The sequence below is a fragment of the Cryptomeria japonica genome, chromosome 2, assembly GCF_030272615.1.
Source record: "Cryptomeria japonica chromosome 2, Sugi_1.0, whole genome shotgun sequence".
Classification (NCBI taxonomy): Eukaryota; Viridiplantae; Streptophyta; class Pinopsida; order Cupressales; family Cupressaceae; genus Cryptomeria; species Cryptomeria japonica.
The window spans coordinates 460,815,598-460,836,737 of record NC_081406.1 but is presented as its reverse complement, the minus strand read 5'-3'; the positions used below and the strand labels follow the sequence as shown (position 1 = coordinate 460,836,737).

Sequence of the window (21,140 nt, the reverse complement as noted above, 5' to 3'; positions counted from 1 at the left end):
TTAAATCAAAGAACATGAAGAATCCTAAGCTAACAAAGCAAAGAACATAACTGAAAATAAAGTGTTCAAATGATTCATCTTTGAATTCCAATGAATGCTTAGACCTTTGAACAAATAACTACTCAGATCAGTGCTTCATCCGGGCAACAAAGTCAAATACCAAACCATGCAGAGACTCATCATGACACTACAAATTCACATCCAAGGGGCGCCTTTGTATTATTACATTATAGAAACACTCCCACCAATAGACACTTTCTGCAATTCTTCCGAGAAATCCAAAGATGAACATACATTACTCCATATTCCATTTAGACCAGATTAATCCATTCCTTGAATGAAGACAGTAAATGGAAAATGCAACTCAGAAAGACTAAGAAGACCAATATCAATGTCCTTGACATATCAATTTGAAAGCAATGCACACTCATCCATGGAGACAATAACAAAAAATCAATTTATTCGACCTGAAAGAGAACAATATCATGAAGAAATATGTTTACAAAGTGAGCATATTCTCACTGAAACCTATGTATTACCAAGATTTTCTGTGCATATATCACAGTATTAATGATATCTTCTCTTATTTCCCCTGTAGCAGGATTAAGGTCTTCACTGCAAAATTCACTCCTTTAAATTTCTCTGACTGTGAGACAGCAGTTTGGAAACCGCCGTTCGCGACGGGGAAAACACGAAACGAAGTTCTCCCGTCGCGTTTCTGGTAACATAGCAGTTCATAGGACATTCCGTTACAAAACTCTCTTTAAAAATTTCTTTCATCGGATGAGAAGTCCTTCAAAAATTTAAAAATCATAGTTTTGTCCACATCTTTCAATGATATCACCCCTCGACAAATTAGAGCCCCAAAAACACTTCATAGGACATTCGGTTACAAAACTATCTATGAAAATTGCTTTCATCAGATGAGAAGTCCTTCAAGAATTTAATAATTGTAGGTTTGTTCGCATCTGCTAAGGATATCACCCTTCGACAAATTAGAGCATAAAGTCTTTCAAGTTCTGAGATTCCATAACCTTCGGTACATTTCACAAAATTATCTTCTATTGATTCAATCTGTTCTGCCAAGTGATTGCTTATTGGCACTTTGGAAGAGGATTTGCGTTCCGGTTGATTCATTATTTCTTCTTGATTATTTGCCTCACATTGCTGCACACCTTTAAATGCCTCATGTGTCACACTACCATGAAGGCATTTTGTTTTTAGAGTATTCTGCCCAGGAGTATCAATCTCCATGGGTTGTGATCTGTCCTCAGCAAATGGATCAGAGTCCCCAGCCACAACTTTACCTGTAGAAAAAACACATTCTGAGAATTTCAATACAATTGTGCTTCTAATTCTAAATATCAAAAATAAAAAAGGATTACAAGTGGCATGGTGCAAAGCATAATTCCACCTTGATCAGGATCACTATTCTGCTTTGAGCGCTTCAAGACCTCATAACTTTGAGATACATTCATATCAGGCTGAACGTTGCGTAAGCATTCACTTGCTCTTGTAATATGAACTGGTTGAGCAACAGGATTCGAAGGAAAATTTGTAGTTGAATCCTCTGACAAACGAGTTGTAATATGAACTGGTTGAGCAACAGGATTCGAAGGAAAATTTGTAGTTGAATCCTCTGACAAACGAGTTGGCCCACCCTGAGCAGCAATTTTATCACAAAAGGCAACTAGTGCAGGATCCAGTTGGGAAAGCATTCCAAGAATCTGATTATGCGTAAGACAAGGATTAGCAAAGTGAACAATAAATGCTTATTACTTGACATAAAACATTTGAACTTCGATTATTGTATGTCTCTATTATTAGCATATTTAACCATACCGCATCCCTTAGTGCATATGCTCTGCTGACAATTCGAGGTCCATTGTAGTCATCACCATTATATGCCTGTTATGCAAAACTAAAGATAGTTATTATCAAGAATGAATGGAAAACAAATTTTTGTTCAACCCCATAAAGCTGATAGGATCATAGGCATGTCCAATCATGCTTACTTTTGCATTGGCTGGAATTAGTTCCACATCTTGCAGGAATGCTGAGCATGTCAAGTAACGTCGATTATCTACTCGCTGCAGTAAAGTAGTGATATCCATTGGATTTTGAACTATTGCATAATAGTCAGGAGCGTCTTCATCCATGACAGGGTAATGGAAGACACTGAACCGTTTTTCATATAGAAGTCTGCACATTGTATGTGGATACATATAAGCACTCAAAATTAATTTTCAATTGGTAAACACATCCTCAACAAATGAATCAAATAATGATTGATGCATCACTGCAAAACCTGCTGCAGACATCCCGAAAACACATTCGGAGTCGTCGAATAGCATGCTCCTCTACTTCTACCTTGGCACGTAGCTCAATTTCACTTGGTCCTCTTGCTGCTTTTGGTACCTTTGGAAGTTCAGGATTAGAAACATTCTTTTTAGGAGTAATTACTACTTGTTGATCAGGGATAGTAAGAACAACATCATGCGAGATGAATCTACACCTGTCATCTGAACTTGGTTTTTCTACTTGGTAACTGCACATAAAGCAAAAGAATATAATCCATTCAGGATTTTACCTTCTATTATACTAAACCAAAATAAAATTTGCAATGCATTCAAGGTGTACCAGATGCCATCAAATTCATGTACACTCAATTCAATGACAAATTCAATTTATACAGAGTCAGAAGCTAACGAGGTACTTGGTACTCGATGCTATACAGAAAAGGATTCACATGCCTTAGCATAATCTTGAACAAACTAAGCAGAACAAATACAAAAACTAAGACAATGATGTCCTTGATACATACATATAGCGACGACCAAACAAGGATGCAGCTTCTCCATCCAATTCATCAGAGGGTACAGAGGAGGTTGCAAGAAGTAATAAAGGAAGGTCTGATGGCAATTCTTCTAGTATAGATACTAGAACAGCTCTTAGCTGATCATGGGCCTATGAAGCTCAGTGAAAGAAACAAAATCAGATATATAGTCATTTTAGGAAGCTCTAGCAATAAAAACAAAGAGATTTCAAATATATCATAGGAAATCCCAAAGGCGTAGAGCTTTAAAAGTATAAGTGTACTAATGTAATGATATACACACCATCTCCCACCAAAGTTGAAGTTGAGGCAGATACAAGATAGAAGGAGTAGTCCTCCATGCTTCTCCCACAATGTGTACTAGTGCTTCCTTAGGCATCTGTGCACTTGGGTCGGACAAAAGTGATGGAAGCCCAAGACAATGCACAGGGAACCTCTCTAATTCATGTAAAACTGCAGGGCCAATGTGATCTTGGCAAGAAAAGTAGAAATATAGCATCATTCAGAAATGTAGCTAGATTAGAAGCCAACCAATTCAAAAGTTTTAAAAAACAGACTCATGTTATAGATGTGTAAACATCTATGAAAGCAATTTCTAACCATACCAAGCCAGCACCCTCCTTCCCACAAAGTAGAAGTCTTGGTCTGTAAACAAATGGAATGGAAGAACCATAGGAAATCCAAGTAACTTGGCAAGATGGCGAGAATTGTCATTCAGCGAATCTTTTTTATCACCATTGGCCACTACATAGAAGATGTCAGAAATATAATCACTGATTATTTTTAGATGTCCTTGTAAGCATGGAGCTATTACTGGAGACAATGGCCTTGACTGTACTGTTGCACCTCTATGGGCAGCAGGAGTAATAGTAGACATAGCTTCCAAGAAATCATGTTTCTCTACTTTCACAGAATCCAAATCTATGACAGACTTATCATCACTAGTGTATATTTGAGGATATTTCTTATGGAAAGGATTAATTGCAGCTTCTGTGCACAAAGATTTTAAATCAACACCACAATACCCCATACAAGTTGCTGCTAATTCCATTCTTAATTCCTCTGATAAAGGATTCTTCCACTTTCTTGTGTGGATCTTTAATATCTCAGCTCGTGCTTTACAATCGGGTAAGGAAAATACAAATTCACGATCAAACTGACCAGGCTGGTGAAGAGCTCCATCAATAGCATCAATCCTGTTTATCGCTCCAATAAGCACTACTTGACCTCTAGAGTCTAGACCATCCATTAGAGCAAGAAGTGTAGATACAATAGAATTGTGAATTTGTTCTTGTTTAGTAGACCTCACTGGGGCAAGACCATCTATTTCATCAAAAAATATTATGGATGGTTGGTTCCTTTGTGCTTCTTCAAATAGTAATTTCAGTTGCCGCTCAGCTTCCCCAACCCACTTGCTGAGCACATCAGCTCCCTTTCACATCTAAAAGTTTACTTTTTGTCCTGCCTTGGAAGCTGCACATGCTAAAGCCCTTGCAATCAACGTTTTTCTAGTTCCCAGAGGACCGAACAATAAGACTCCCCTTGGAGGACAGATGTGATAATTTGCAAAGAAATTAGGATAGAGAAGAGGGAAAAAAACCATTTCTTTCAATGCATCAATGTGGTCAGAAAGCCCTCCAATATCATCAAAACTCACTGTTTCATCAACCTGCAAGGGTTGAATGTCAGCTCCACCTTTTGAACTAGGCTCAGTAGGTTGTGCTCCTACACCTCCATAACCAAATGTATCACCTTGGTGTCCCCATCCAGATGCTGCAACTTTCAAACCCCATGCAGTTGCATTATGCATGTCAAGTCTGCCACAAACCCATTGGTGACCAAACTTTGTATTTCCCACATGCATTCATGATGATGAACCAACAGGACCTTGATCCATCTCATCCACAAGAAGAGAAAACCTCCTCACCTCAATGAGATTTCAGAGAGCATACTGTCTCCTTCCTTCTTGTTCTTTACCCTCCTCACCCTCTTCCTCAACTTCATCTTCCTCTCCTTCAGCCCCAGCCTCCACTTTATTTCTATCATCTTCCTCCTCTGTGCATTCTTGGTCTTCAGAATCTTGAGAAGAATGTCGGATGGTTGATTTTCAAGGCCGAAGTCCTTCTCACCGTGGCAAAGATATAGTATCTCTTATCCTCTTCTCTTGCATTGGACTGGACTGTTCATCCTGGCTAGGGTTATTCTCAACTTTAATAGTAGCTGGCCGATATGTTTGTCTCTGCAGCCATTGATACCCAAACTTATAATATGATGCAACAAAGTATTGGGCAAGAGAAGTTATATCTTCACAAAAACCAGAAACAATGGAGATTGGAGAAAATCCTACCATCAGATTTGCATCCTCTGTGTCTATGTTATCTATTTCATTATCCTCTAAATTGATAGAATTTGTCATGTTTCTTATAGAATGAGGTGGAGTGGACGTATGTGACTACCAGTATAAGCAACTTCAGCATACAAATTTAATCATGAAAGATACCTACATATTTGACAACGTAACGAGTACAAATTTCTTGGAAAGAGCAACTGAGAACTCTATCGGTTACCTGCACATTCATGCTCTCTGTCTGATTTGAAGGACCAGTAGTTTTATGCACCTAAGAAAAGAAATCAAAATAATTTAGAGGCTTTTACAAGATAAATGAGAAATCCACAATGATCTACATAAAAAAGCATAGAATGACGAATGTATTGTAATAAACAAAAGTCTCAAGTATCCATGACTCAAAAAGCACAGATCAATGAGAAGCGAAGAAAATTTTCAAAGTAAAAATGATTTATTATTTAAATTAGTATAAATATTCATCTCTGCCAAGTAAAATGCTGAAGAACACTAGCATACTGAAACAAAGAAGAAAATAGACTCAGTTTAAAACTTACATAAACAAATTATAGAGCTTTAGTATGGTAGTTGTAGCCTAACACCTTAATTGTGAGATTATCATGCTGACTATGCCTTATAGAATGGGGCCCTTAGAAATTTGTTCACTGAATATTGTTGTTTTGTATGGTAGTTTTAGCCTAACACCATTGCTCGAGAGATGATAAAATGCTATAACATTTGTAAAGGGGTTTGATATCGTGGTAGATGATTATGTTCAGTCACGCTTGGTACAAATTTTGAACATAACAATTTGTGATAAGCAATTTGTGAAATGATAAATACTGTTTTTGAGTATCACTTCTGATTGCAGGAGTTATTGTAAGGAAACCACAAATGATGATTTTACTCTATCATTACATACTGTTCATGAGAGGAATACATATATGAGATATGTCTAAATTTATTGATTTATAATTTGTTGGATGAATATGTCTGAATCCCCAATTAGAGGGATAAATTTCCCAAAATGTAGAGGTTGTATTAATTAGAGAATGTGCAAGATGTTTGATCTAGATGACAACATGAGAAGTTAATAAAAATAACTTGGCTTAATCTTAAGATCCATAAAGAGTATGTATTAATATTGGAAAATGTTTAGTCAATGAGAAATTTCAGTGGGCAGCGTGAATGTCACTGACATCATCGTTACCAAATAGAGGTGGGTAATGAATAAGATCTCAATTAATTAAGTCTGGTATCACTCCTTCGTGTCGTAAAGTATGTAACCATATAGATTGTTATGATTGGATATTGACGTATTGGTAAACTTAGGTGGTAGATTGGTATTAAATATATCACGAATAAATTGAACATGGCTAATATTATCTTTGTCTAACTGCATTCTCAACATGTTTCCTTTCTCCTCTTATGATGATTTATGGGCAAAATCTCTATACTCATCAAGTTCTTATATTATCACCTCATGGTTTGAGCAATTGTACTCTTACACATTCTTCCTTCCTATATTACTCTTACACATTCTTCCATCCTATAGATTTTCATAGTATCGTCATGTTTCAGTAATCCCTATGTTGTCCTTCCCATGTTATTAGGAGAATGAAACCCATGTTTGCAAAAAGAAGGGCCCAGGTGATTTAAAACAATCACCCCATTTATAAGTACTCATAAAGTAAACTCATGGAATAACTAAGCATATTCAATCACGTTGAAACATGTAAGATAAGGGGAATTCGTTGAAAACAAAAAGAATTCATGCTGAAAGTACATGAAACAATTGCATAAGATACAAAGCACATCCATGGATGAACACATGGGAGGCAATACACATAGAGGCAGAAGCATACATGAGAAAGGTATACAGAAACACTTTATGAATGAATCCAATACATCAAGTATGAAGCATATGGATGAATACATAAGGCATGATTCATACACACGAATACACATAAGGTGTAAAGTACAAAGTATACAAATGAATTACATAAGGAAAGAAGCATCCATGCAAAACATAGAATATACACATAAGGCATGAATACATGTAAAGCATGAAGTGTACGCATGAATTATACACATGAATTCACTTAAGGCATGAAGAAAGTATACATAAGTACCATAAGACATGAAGTGCACACAGGCATGAAATAATGGATACATGTAAGCCAAGAAGCAACATACATGACTATATGCAAGGCATGAAGTAATGCACGGAAGGCATGAACGAGATATGTAAAGCATGAACCATACGTATGAATACATGCAAGACATGAATCATACATGTAAACCATGAAGTAATACATAAATACACAAAAGGTACAAGCATATATGAGAAAGGTACTTGTGGAGTGGACATGCTGAAGACACATCGATCATGAAGCATACAAGAGAGAGGTATTCATGGAATAGACATCTGAAAACATCTCATTCATGAAGTAACACAAATACACATAAGATATTAAACACATATTCTAGACACATGATAGACATGGTGCAAGCACAAGGTATACATGAGAAAAGTGTACATATAAAACACCCATGGAGTAGGCATGCTCAAAACACATAAGAAACACGTAAGACATGAAGCAGTTAAAGGAACACTCATAAGAATGCAATGTTGGCCTAACCAATTCAATTTTTTATTTATTTGAGAAGAGACTGGAAGAATTAGTCCTAACTGAGTAGTTGTTTTGTCTAACAGGCTGGCAAAATCATGCTCTGATACCACTGTAATGTCCCCTAATTAGTTACCCTTTAAGTTAATCTAAATTTGGCCAAATCTATAGATAGGTAATTGTGTTTTATAGGTGTACCTTTGTATATTGTTTTCCTGCAACACAATTAGAGAACATATATGAAATAATACTTAAACTGAAAAATGAACTATATTAAATGATATCAAATTTGCTATATTAATGGCTGTTAGAATTATAATTGTGGGATATAATCTAAGTTACTGGTTCGGGTTTGAAGAACCCGGTACGCTGGTACGACAAAATTTTGAAAAGGGGTTTGCGTTCGTTAGTACAAAAACAAATATATATATATATATATATATATGCAGTGCCCCTCGCACGGTCCCGGGGCAGTGCCCAGGGTGTGCTCCCTATCGCTGTAGAGGGCAGGGTCGAGGAGTTGTTCCCCCACTGCCAACACCAAATTACAACCTTCAAACCCAAACGAAACTCCATGGCGTGCATCAATTTTCTTCTTTTTTAAGATGTCAAGAAAAAGGCCAAAGAAGTCAAAATTCTGATCAAGGTGCATTCTCCCAAATGGGAATTGTGATTTCTGACTTGTTCTTTCATAAAGACTTGTGCTTCTCTCTTGGTTGTAAGATGTATAGGTGTGTGGCTTGAGACATAGGGTCATTTTAATTTTTTATGTGGTGGATTTCAAAAAAAAAAATTTGGCAAAAAAAAAAATCCATTTTTGGATTGTCAGACCCCTGAGTTTGTCTTGGGTCCTCTTGGGTTCGACCCTGGGTCGTCTTGGGTTCTCCCTAGTTCAAACCAGGCCTATGAACCACAAACCTTGTCCGAACCATAGGCGATCCGGACCCAAATCTTGAACCAGGACCGTACTAGACCAGTACTAAGGGTCTAGGGGGGCCGAACCCGGTAACTCAAGATATAATCATATTATTATATTTCTTAAATGAGATCAGATTATTATATAAAGTTAGTTTGCAAGTCAGTTACTAATCAATTCCTTTAGTCCATTAGTTGGATAGGGTGTCCTAGAAACCATCCCTCCTAGGCCCAAGGGCAGAATACCATATCCCCCTTGGCTCCATATGGCAGGTGTTAGGCATCCATCATGGAGTGGTGTACCCAGTGAGGTGTTCTATCGATGTTCCCCCTCATCACAACCGCCTTCTCTCTTAAGCCCAAGAGAAGATGCTTCACCCCTCTTGGCTCCATGTGGTAGGTGTTAGGCATCCACTATGGAGTGGCATACTTAAGAGAGTCCCTCATTTACAATGAACCTTTTGTGATATTCCAATGAAGTCATATTTGTCGTTTAGTTGAACTAATTATGATAATTAATTTGTACTTGATATAGTTATTATACTTCATCATATTATATTGCCTTAGTGTCTTATATCAGATTGTTAACAGTTATTGTTGTATTTTATGTTATTAGCATGGTACAGTATTATAGCAACTAATACAAACTAAATTTGATTGCCTTATTCATTCTGAATTCATTAACAGATATATATGTGTGTGTCTTATGTCTAATAGTGTTCTCATGTATAATCATTTTAATGCTATTTTAATAATTATACATTATTTTCTTCTGAACTTTATATAATATTAATTCCATTAATTTAATTAAGACCATATAAAATTTTATATATATAATATCAACTATTATATTCCATTACAGGCCCTCTTTTCTTTTATTATCCTTGCTGGCAATTTCTGTACATTTCTCTATCCTTGCTGGCAGATCTGACTTTCTTGTTCCCCTCTTGTATTCTCCCTATTCCCATTTGCAGAGGGGGGTATTTATCCTACCTCCCCATGTGGTGAAGAGCCACAATGGTCTCCTAATAGGCAGCACCCCCCTTTTTGAAGAGTTGATGTCCCTCTATTTCTGATGGCTCTTTTCAAGAAGAGCATCGCTTCATATAAAACCCGATTTGGAACTATTCAAACCACCCTTTAAAGAATAGTTATCGGGCCTTGGTAAATATAGGGGATAATTGGTTAACAGAAATAATATAAGTTTTAATACAAAGCACCATTATAATATAATGTGTATTGTTAATATAATAAAATAATTCAATAAAAAATGTAAATTGATAATATAATATTATTTATTGTTAATATAATAACATCATTCAATATAAAATGTAAATTGATAATATATAATATTATTTTAATGTTAATGTGATATAATATAATTTTGATATGTTTTTAACATATAATTTTATATGGCAAAAACTATATTAATTATTTCTACTATAAATGTGGGGACATGATAGTCTTCCCTTCCCCAGATTGCTTGTCCTCAAGCATTTTCAAATTAGGGTGATCACAATGGTAGTGCTCAAGATGACTCTACTCTGATATTACTACATGCTGCAGGTTTGAATTAAGGCATATATGCTTTTACCTTAAGTGTGAGTTATAACCAATAGTGGGAAATTTGCATGATTTAACTTAAGACAAGCCCACTCTCTTCTAGAGGAAAGGATCAAGGCCATCCAATTGTGTTAGCAAAAATTGGTTAGGTTGGCAATATGATGATTTGAAAAATGACCTTAATTGTGAGATTATCATGCTGCCTATGCCTTATAGAATGGGGCCCTTAGAAATTTGTTCATTGAATATTGTTGTTTTGTATGGTAGTTGTAGCCTAACACCATTGCTCGAGAGATGATAAAATGCTATAACATTTGTAAAGGGGTTTGATATAATGGAAGATGATTATGTTCAGTCACGCTTGGTATAAATTTTGAACATAACAATTTGTCATAAGCAGTTTGCGAAATGATAAATACTGTTTTTGAGTATCACTTTTGATTGCAGGAGTTATTTTAAGGAAACCACAAATGATGATTTTACTCTATCATTACATACTGTTCATGAGAGGAATACACATATGAGATATGTCTAAATTTATTGATTTATAATTTGTTGGATGAATATGTCTAAATCCCCAATTAGAGGGATAAATTTCCCAAAATGTAGAGGTTTTATTAATTAGAGAATGTGCAAGATGTTTGATCTAGATGGCAACATGAAAAGTTAATAATAATAACTTGGCTTAATCTTAACATCCATAAAAAGTATGTATTAATATTGGAAAATGTTTAGTCAATGAGAAATTTCAGTGGGTAGCGTGAATGTCACTAACATCATAGTTGCCAAATAGAGGTGGGTAATGAATAAGATCTCAATCTGGTATCACTCCTTTGTGTCGTACAGTCTATAACCATATAGATTGTTATTATTGGATATTGACATATTGGTAAACTTAGGTGGTAGATTGGTATTAAATATAACATGAATAAATTGAACATGGCTAATATTATCTTTGTCTGACTGCATTCTCAACATGTTTCCTTTCTCCTCTTATGACAATTTATGGGCAAAATCTCTATACTCATCAAGTTCTTATATTATCACCTCATGGTTTGAGCAATTATACTCTTACACATTCTTCCTTCCTATATTACTCTTACACATTCTTCCATCCTATAGATTTTCATAGTATCGTCATGTTTCAGTAATCCCTATGTTGTCCTTCCCATGTTATTAGGACTATAAAACCCATGTTTGCAAAAAGAAGGGCCTAGATGATTTAAAACAATCACCCCATTTATAAGTACTCATAAAGCATACTCATGGAATAACTAAGCATATTCAATCACGTTGAAACATGTAAGATAAGAGGCATTCATTCAAAACAAAAAGAATTCATGCTGAAAGTACATGAAACAATTGCATTAGATACAAAGCACATCCATGGATGAACACATGGGTGGCAATACACATAGAGGTAGAAGCATACATGAGAAAGGTATACAGAAACACTTTATGAATGAATCCAACTCATCAAGTATGAAGCATACGGATGAATACATAAGGCATGAGTCATACACACGAATACACGTACGGTGTAAACTACAAATTATACAAATGAATTACATAATGCAAGAAGCATCCATGCAAAACATAGAATATACACATAAGGCATGAATACATGTAAAGCATGATGTGTACACATGAAGTATACACATGAATTCACTTAAGGCATGAAGCAAGTATACATAAGTACCATAAGACATGAAGTGAACACAGGCATGAAATATAATCCAAGAAATTATAATAATGTCCACCATTAACAAAGAATTTGGTTTACATTTATATGATTTATTTCTTCATTTGGCTACAAACACTGCATTGTTATTGACATGTCTTTACAATAAGTGTTCATGAACTATGATATCAACTGAAGCTGTTAAGACTTAAGAATATAATAACAAATGCCCCTAGAGCAGGGGATTATTCTACCTTATGTAAAGCTGAAAATATGTTATATATCCTCCAAACTTCAAGTTCATGGACAATCAGATAACTTCATAGACATCTAAAAAGAAAATTAGGAGGACAACTCCTATACTAAATCACCACCAAACAAGATATCAGTTTTTAAAGATCACCACCAAACAAGACACCATTTTGATGTATGAGAGTACACTCATGCAAGCATTCCGCTAGATGATTTGTTTTTTCCATTTACCTTATGTTGCTTTGAAATATAAAACCCTACCCACTCCAAATTTATAAATAAGACCTCAGTTATATTCCATAACAAAACCTAAGCCATTGAAAAAATTAAAACCATCAACGGAACTGTAGCATACAAGTTGGAGCAATCACCAAAAGGAAAGTGTTCAATTCTTGTGGGTTTAGGTCCCCGGTGATAAACCCAAGTGAATTCAAAATTGGATATAGCCAGAATTATACATCCTCTTGAAAGAGGGGAAAAAAAAACAAAAGGGGTTTTCGCATACACTAAAACATCATCTAAATCTAAGTTGGAAATACATAAGATTGGATACAACCAGAATTATACATCCTTGTGAAAGAGGGGGAAAAAAAAAAAGAAGAGGTTTTCGCATACACTAAAACATCATCTAAATTTAAGTTGCAAATACATAAGAATGATAAATCATGAACCCATACAAATAGAAATATGGTGGCAAACCGGGGCAAACTAAAACATTGCACACAAGGAGTGAAACACCATCTCAGGAACACAACCAATTATTTCTCTGCACGTCTCTTGTTGGATTTTCTAGCCGCGATAAAAATAGAGATGCATTGTAAGAGATTGACTTACACTTAAATAAGCCACATTGCGTAGATTATGTGTGGGCTGCAGCATTTCGGTGAGGTGGGACACCGATACAAGTCACCTTTTCTTGAGCTTGGGACTATGCTCGTGCTTATGCTTGTCATGATACATCTGCAGGCTGTGGTGGAGATTCTGCCTCCTGCGCAGGGCTCTCTTTTGCGAATTCTTCTTCTCCTTCTGTTTCTGTTTCTTTGACTCCACTACGTTTTGTGCGCGAAGGGGAGGTTGACGCTTTTCCATCCATAGCTCATACAAACCAAAGCAGCTGCAGACAGCGACTCTTTCTTCTTCTTTGTTTTTTTGTTGTTAAGACATAATTCCCTGGATTTGTCCCTCCAATACAATTCTTCTCTCAGGAGTATTTCTGCTAGTTCCGCTTTAAGGAAATTCTCTTCATGGAATTCTTCATTCGTCATCCCCTTCTCTATCACCAGATTATTAATCCTATTTAGTTCCTCTTCCACTCTGATTTTTTTAACAAAGATGTTCTTGAAGGAAGCCACGTTCCATATTTTGATCTTGTTTTTGAGATATTTTAACTTTTGAACAAAACAAAAACTAGGAGTGCCTTTAATATCTTTACATTCTTTCCACCATTTTTCCATGTTTTCTTCAAAGTTTGAATCTCTCCACCACATGCTTAAGAACTTGAAGTTGCCTTTCACCTTCATCAATGGTATTGTGCAAGTTAACTGAACCGGGTAATGGTCCGAAAGTGTTATGAGTTGGATTTTTGATTCCAGATCAAAACTACCTCTTATCCAAAATGAACCAAAAAATATTCTATCCAATCTCTCAAAAATTCTGCAAAAGTTTGCCCTCCTATTGGTCCAAGTGAAATTTCCAGTTTTAGGAACAACATCAAAAAGGTTATTATTTTCTACAAAATCTCTAAAATCTTCCATCACTCGGGTATTCATTCTTAAACCTCCACATTTTTCATCATTGTTGAGGATTGCATTAAAATCTCCTGCTACAATTGTTTTCTCTGGATCAAACATTTTGATCTGATCTGTAATTTCTTTCCAAACCTTTTCTTTTCCTCTGTCTTTGTCGGTCCATAAACATTGATTAGGGAGAATTCCAAATCTTCTTGCAATGTTCTTGCTTTACAGTGCATCTAATTATCTTGCTTATTAATCAATTCTACTGTCACTTTATCTGGATTGCATAGAGTCGCTAGTCCACCCATGGAGCCTTTTGCTTCTTGAAAGACACTATCCCACATCCTACTTAAAGATTTGAAAAAGAAAGCTTTTTCTTCATTGAGCTTGGTCTCTTGCAACATGATGATGTCTCCTAAAATTGTTTGAAAAGCCCTCTTGACCAAGCGTTTTTTGTTAGGGGCCGATAGACCCCTGACATTCCATGTTATTTTCATTGATTTCCAAGGGAGACTCCTCCTCCCTTGGTTTTCTTTATGTAATCTAGCACACCAATAATACCCTTCTCTTTGGCTCTATCCTCTCTCTTCTGTTTATTGCTTCTTCTACCCCTTATAGTGTATTAGCGATTTTTATCTACCATTTGAAAATTATTTAATTTTATTGGCTAATATTTTGTTATTTATGCAAAACTAAATATTTTATTGGGAATTTCATAAATTCATTGCCATTTTCATTATCTATTAATAACCATTGTTCGTTATCTAATTAATGCAACTTCGCGTCAAGTTTGAACTCTACACGCTATACATATACAAGTATAGATTATTTTATTTACTTGAGAATAATCGCATTTAGAATATTATATATTTTTTATAATATTATTGTATACATTATATAAATTGGTATAGGTATTTTCAATAGTCTTGAGAAAATCTAAAATGATATCAGTTTTAAAGCTATTTCATTTATTAAAATTTATTTTATTTTATTTCAAACTATTATATTTACTATTATTTTATAAAATATAAAAAAACATATTTTATTAAAAGAAATTAATTTTCCTTAAGATCTATTAATAATTTTTTTTATATTTAATAAATTTTAATTATTAAATAATAGATTCATTTTTTAAATTTTATTTTAATTTATTTTCAATATTTTTAATTAATTATTTAATTTAAAAAATTATATTTATACAATTATCTAATAATATTAGTGTAGACACCTAAAAATATCTCATTAATTCTACACTAATTATTCATCTATTTAATATAGTAATTCTTTAATTATTTGATTAAGTTAAATATTTATTCTAATTAGAACATTTAACATTTTTAATTATCGAATTCTTATCATTTCATCATTTAATCAATTAACCCTATCTCAATTATTAATTAAATATCAATTATTTAATTAATTGCAAAAAATTCCTTAGTTAAATAATCATTATGATTTAATTAATTCAATTTCCTATGAGTAAATACTTTCATTTCAATTAATTAATTAATTAATTCTTCCAATCCCCAAATTATAATTCTAAATAATTCCATCTAATTTCATGTCATTTTCCACTAATTCGAATTTCACTTCATTTCAATTAATTTCATTTCTTCCAAATTTATTTTTCACCAAATCTGAATTTCAGTTAATTTCATGTGCATTTTAGCATTTGAAAGTCCAAATTTAAATCCAAATTGAAAATGAAAATCAAATTCAATTTTAAATCCCTACAACACATGGTAAAATCTGAACTAATTGATCAAATCTGTTATCTAATTAGTTAATCTAGCTAACTCATCAATCACCCTTTTTAACTCTCAATCACCTTTTCTGAATGATCAATTAATCTACTTATCTCTCCAATCAATTCAGGCATCTGATTCATCAACTCAGTCAACTAGCTAGTCTATTTAGTCTACTAGTTAATCAATTGAGTTGACTCCTCAGTCAATTCTATTAACAGATCAATCTAATGAGTTAACAGATCAATCAATTTTAGTTGTCTATCAATCAACACTTGAGTTCAAATTCTCACCTTCTTTGTGTTGAAAATATATAAATTCAACCTCTTTTTCTCAATTCAAGCTAGAATTAGAATCTTCAAAGTTATTGTCCATCTTATGCAGGAAATCACTGCAATACCTGAGAGCCACCTACACCAACAATTATGAAGAAGAACAATGGAAGCACAAGTGGAGAATATGGAGTTTTAATTTAGTTTAATCTTTCTATTTCTATCATTTATTTCATTATACAGTGTTTAAAATCGATTTAATTAGTTAAGGATTTTGTGATTCATCCTTTTAGTCTAATTAGCTTCGATTTGATGATGTCATACATGAGAACTATTGGTGAACCTGACGTGAATTAGATCTAACCTTCCTCTATTGTTTTAATTGGTTTTGCAAATACGTGCGTGCATAGAAAACCAGAATCCACAATTGATCAAATAGAAATTTGCAATTGCAAATATTTATCTACAATTGCCATCAAAATCCATTGCAATTGACAGTAAAATCCACCGCAATTTCTCAAAAAAGAGGAAAAATAATTGTTTATCTGTTGTTTCTTAATTAGTTGATCTTGCACACCTAACCCATAAAAATCTTTCAATTCTGAGAATTTTTTATTTTTTGCATAAATTGTGTTTAATCCAATGGTAGGAAAGGTAACCTTTGAAATCTGAAGTGCAAGGAGGGAAAGACAAGATAGGATAGAACAAAGAGCATACCAAAGACTCCTAAAAGAAGATAGAGAGCTTCGAGAAATTGAAGAAAAAGAAGCAATTGCCCAATATCATAGAATCATCCATTGATTCATTGCCAAATACAAATTTTATGATGACATTAATGTGATGGCTTGTGTGATTTTGGATAAAATCATTACAAAATCAAATTTCTATCTTCTATCTTTTGTTGTTGTTTATTTAAAAATAAATAAAAAATTTCTTTTTGCATTTAACTGACGAGAAATTAACTTGATATTGCTACACAATTGCTCAGATATCACTTTGCAATTTCTATCATAGTAATTCACAATTGCTAGTTTAGGTTTTTGCATTCTATCTCTATTTAGTTTTGGTTTTTATCAAGATTGCTCTCTATTTGTGAAAATATATAGATTTTTAATTGAGAAAATTAGGCTGGATAGCCCACCATATGTCTACTAACGTTATTTTCTCTGTAGGGTTAGAGTAGAAAAATTCTTTTGGTGTTGTTAAAAAGAACAATACAATTTTCATCATTGCTATGATGGTTAAAATGAACCCCATGCCTTTTTGGAGTAACATCTCTAATGTTTAGAAAGCATTGCAATGAAGGTTTAAAAGGAATCATTGTTTTTCCTGTCTTCAAGGTGATAGGTATATGCTCTCCCCTTTTTTGGGTAATCAAAAAGTCATACCCACCTTTTTCATGCTTTATTTCATTTACTACATTAGGATAACAACTTTATAAGGCTCACCTCCCAAGTATCCCATAAGACCAAGTGAGAGGGAACGACCTAAGTGGCAACGACTAAAGCCAAGTAATCCAAGCCATTCTAAATAAATGTGTATGTGATAACAATCATATGCGATGAGTGTTACATGTTGTCACAACAACATTATGCCTCCCTCAGTGCCTATACGGTACGTTAAAATCTGTAGAGTGTAACTTCTACAGACTGGGAGACCTCCCTCAACAGAGTGTAAAACAATGCTGATTGTGACCACTGGAACGCAACTCTTTCTAAACACCTTAGAAATTAGAAGCCCAACTACGTCAGTAATTAGACACTTCGATTATCACAGTGCAAGGGTGGGGAACAATTTCCCCCCAAGACACTCACCATATATCTCCTAGGATAACAGGCCAATGGAGGAGCAATCTTCTTTGGTCTAATTTCCTAAAAAAGGTAAAAAAATGGGCGCACCCTAGGGTATGACAGGGTTGTTTGAGCTAATGGAGTATCAAGATGTGCTTTGTGGTAATACTTGTGACCTTTTGACCATTAGGAGAGTCTACTTGATGTTCTATCGATTGACCAATTACAACGAAAACAAAATGGGGTTTTGAAAAAGACTCCGACATTCATGAGAATTTGAAAAAGTTCTTTAAACAAGTATCATTTCTGTGTTATTATTCTTTTTGATGTGTCTATTGTGTCCTTTGCTACATTTCACCAAATTCAAACATTTTAGAAAATACCAAAAACAAAGTGGAACCTCAACCAGGTTTAGTCAAAACATCAACAAGATCAAGTCCCTCAACAAAGTCAAGTGTCAACATCAACACCAACATCAAACCAAAACTTTTGCAAAATTCAAAGATAAAAAACATGTCTTTCTCAAGTGATCTTAAGTCGTAGACATCTAGTTAATGTATAAGTCCTTTAGTGTCATCATACTGCACAAAGTTTTTGCACAAGTCCTCACATCATAAAAAGAGTAGTCTTCAATCAAGTTGCATCCACTCATATAGAATTAAGTATTGCATTAGAGTCTAAGAAACACACCTCAATACATGGGTCTTAAAGTAGATGAAGAATTTCCATTTGAGCAACCTGATCTTGGGCCAAACAATGACCTATTAGGAATAATTGATAGTTTGGACAACCTTGCTTGGAAACTAAAATTTGATCGTGCTCAGTACGATATAGTTGAGACCATCATAGATAATGAGATCGAGAAATCTATTCATCTTGATGAAAAATTGAGGAAAAAGATTAAAAAAAAAGAAGGCATCTCAAAAGGAAGCCATCAGATAATTGTTTGAAAAGACTATAGCAGAGTTTCTAAATCCTCGTTAGATTCCTTAAAACAAAGTGTCAATCATTCCTAGGTTTTCCATATAGTTTGCATTATTACCTTTAGCATATGGGTCTAAAAGGAGATGAGAAATTGCCATTTGAGCAACCCAATCTTGGGTCAAACAACGTTCAATTAGAAATAATTGATGGTTTAAATATTCTTGCTGAAGAATTGATAGTTTATCAAGACCAATACGACATAGTCCAAGCTGTCATAGATGAGGAAGTTTGAAAGTCAATACAAATTGACATAGACCTTGAAAATCAAATCAAATAAGAGGAAGATTTTGAAGCTTTTCAGCAATACGCTGAAGATCTTGTGTTTGAATTCTGAAATCCTTGATAGCAAGTCTTCACTCATAGATTGCATTGTCTGCATTTTAGTCTTTAGAAAGTCTTAGAAGCATACCTGGTTACATTTAGTTGAGTCTTGCATTCACATTTTAGAGAGTCTTAAAGAGTCAAGATCACGTTGAAATAACATTCATGCCATTAGCATGTGCTCAAAAGGCAAAACATCATATGGAACCTAATAATGACCCTTCGATTAACCCAACATGGAATATGAACTTGTCCACAAATCAACAAACACCGGGTTGGAGACCCACAAACTTATCAACAAACATAAACATGATGCCCTCCATTGATGAAATACAACATAATCTAACTAAAAAAGAATTGGAAGCAACCCAAAAAGATCTTGCAACGCTCTCATCAATAAAGATAGAGACAAATATCTCGCACGATTAGTCCAAAATGGGGCCAAATTACCTCCAGGAGTGAACATTTCGGCTATATTTCTACCAGGTGTGACATTGCATTAATTTTGTTCCTTGAGTACCTACTATTACACAGACTCAAGCAACACTTGCAACATCAACCTAGGGTGTATCTCAAAATACTCAAGCAACTACAACTTCAACACCATCAACAGTTGCATTGGCAAGTACTAATGTTAAATCTCAAACAATGCCTAGTGTAACAATGCAAGCTAAAATAGCTCAAAACCCTTCTTCAACAAGTATAACCCAACCTTTAGTTTTAGGTGGATCTACCTACAATGGCTAAAATGTGAATCAAGGGATAACGAGATCAACTCAGTCGAATGTCAATACACAATTTGCATACTTTACACAACCTAGTGGGAATTATGGTACACAACTACATGGTCAATCTACATTTCGGAAAGCTCAAGTTACTCCAATATTGTTCCTTTTGTGAGAAATACTCATCAAGACAATACACCATTGATGCAAACATAGATCCTGACTCAACAAATGGAGAATCTTCAGAAACAGATGACTAGTATGCAAACAGTCAATGATAAAAGGAGCTATACAATGGAGGACCTTTGTCCATATCCTTTTGACAAAAAGTTATACATGCCACCTTTTCCCATGCATTTTGAAACTCCAAGTTTCGACAAATATAGAGGGAAAGGTGTTCCTTGAGATCATGTCAGTGAATTCTTCATGATATGTATCAAGGTATCCCATGATGATACATACTTAATGAGGCTATTTTCCAAAAGTCTTGGAGGGACAACACTAGAATGGTTTTCACACCTCCCACCTAAGATTGCTTCGTGGGGTGAACTGGTTGAGTTATTCATATCAAAATTTGCATTCAATATAGATATTCCAGTTACCTTGATAGATTTATGTGCAACAAAGAAAAAGAAAGGAGAAACCTTTACTACATTCTTGCAAAGCTGGAGAGGTTTATACCGCAGATGTCTTAGTCATATCCCTGAAGCTAAGAAAGTAGATATTTTCAATGAAAATCATGTACCTCCAATTAAGTATCCATTACAAATGCAATGCCTAAACAATTTTAAAGACATCACGGAAAAAGGCATCAAATGTGAAAGAGGCATATTAGAGCAAGGGATAATGAAACACCACAAAGATAATGGGCCAAACACAAGTACAAACAATGAAAGACCAAAATTTTGGTCTAGGAACAAGAATGTCACAAATGATGGAGTTGTTGATGCATGTGTTGTAAATAGAGCTCAACCAATAGTATCTCTACAAGGACCAGTTGATCTTGCTAGTAAGAATCTAACTCAGATAAACAACACCAATGCACTACAATCAAGCAATCCAAGACCACCAAGGGCAGGCGCACCCAGAAGAAGATTTACACCCCTTGGTGAACCTATTGAATTAACACTCAAAAAATTGACACAAAGTAATTCCATAACTTTACCAAAAGTCAGACCTTATGAAATAGGTCCATTTTGATGAATAATGATGAACAACAGATACCCTTACTGGTACTGAGAGGGGGGGAGGATGAATCAGTATAGTCAAAGGCTTTCTAACAATCTTTTCAAGATAAAACAACACTAACCGGTTGTCTTCATTACTGAACTTAACCATGGAAATACCGG

The 21,140-nt window shown here is 34.5% G+C and overlaps 1 pseudogene; it reads right to left on the bottom strand.

Moving 5' to 3' along the window:
* Nucleotides 1-897: 897 nt before the first annotated feature.
* On the bottom strand, nt 898-13,314 carry LOC131855884 (ATPase family AAA domain-containing protein At1g05910-like; annotated as a pseudogene).
* Nucleotides 13,315-21,140: the final 7,826 nt, after the last annotated feature.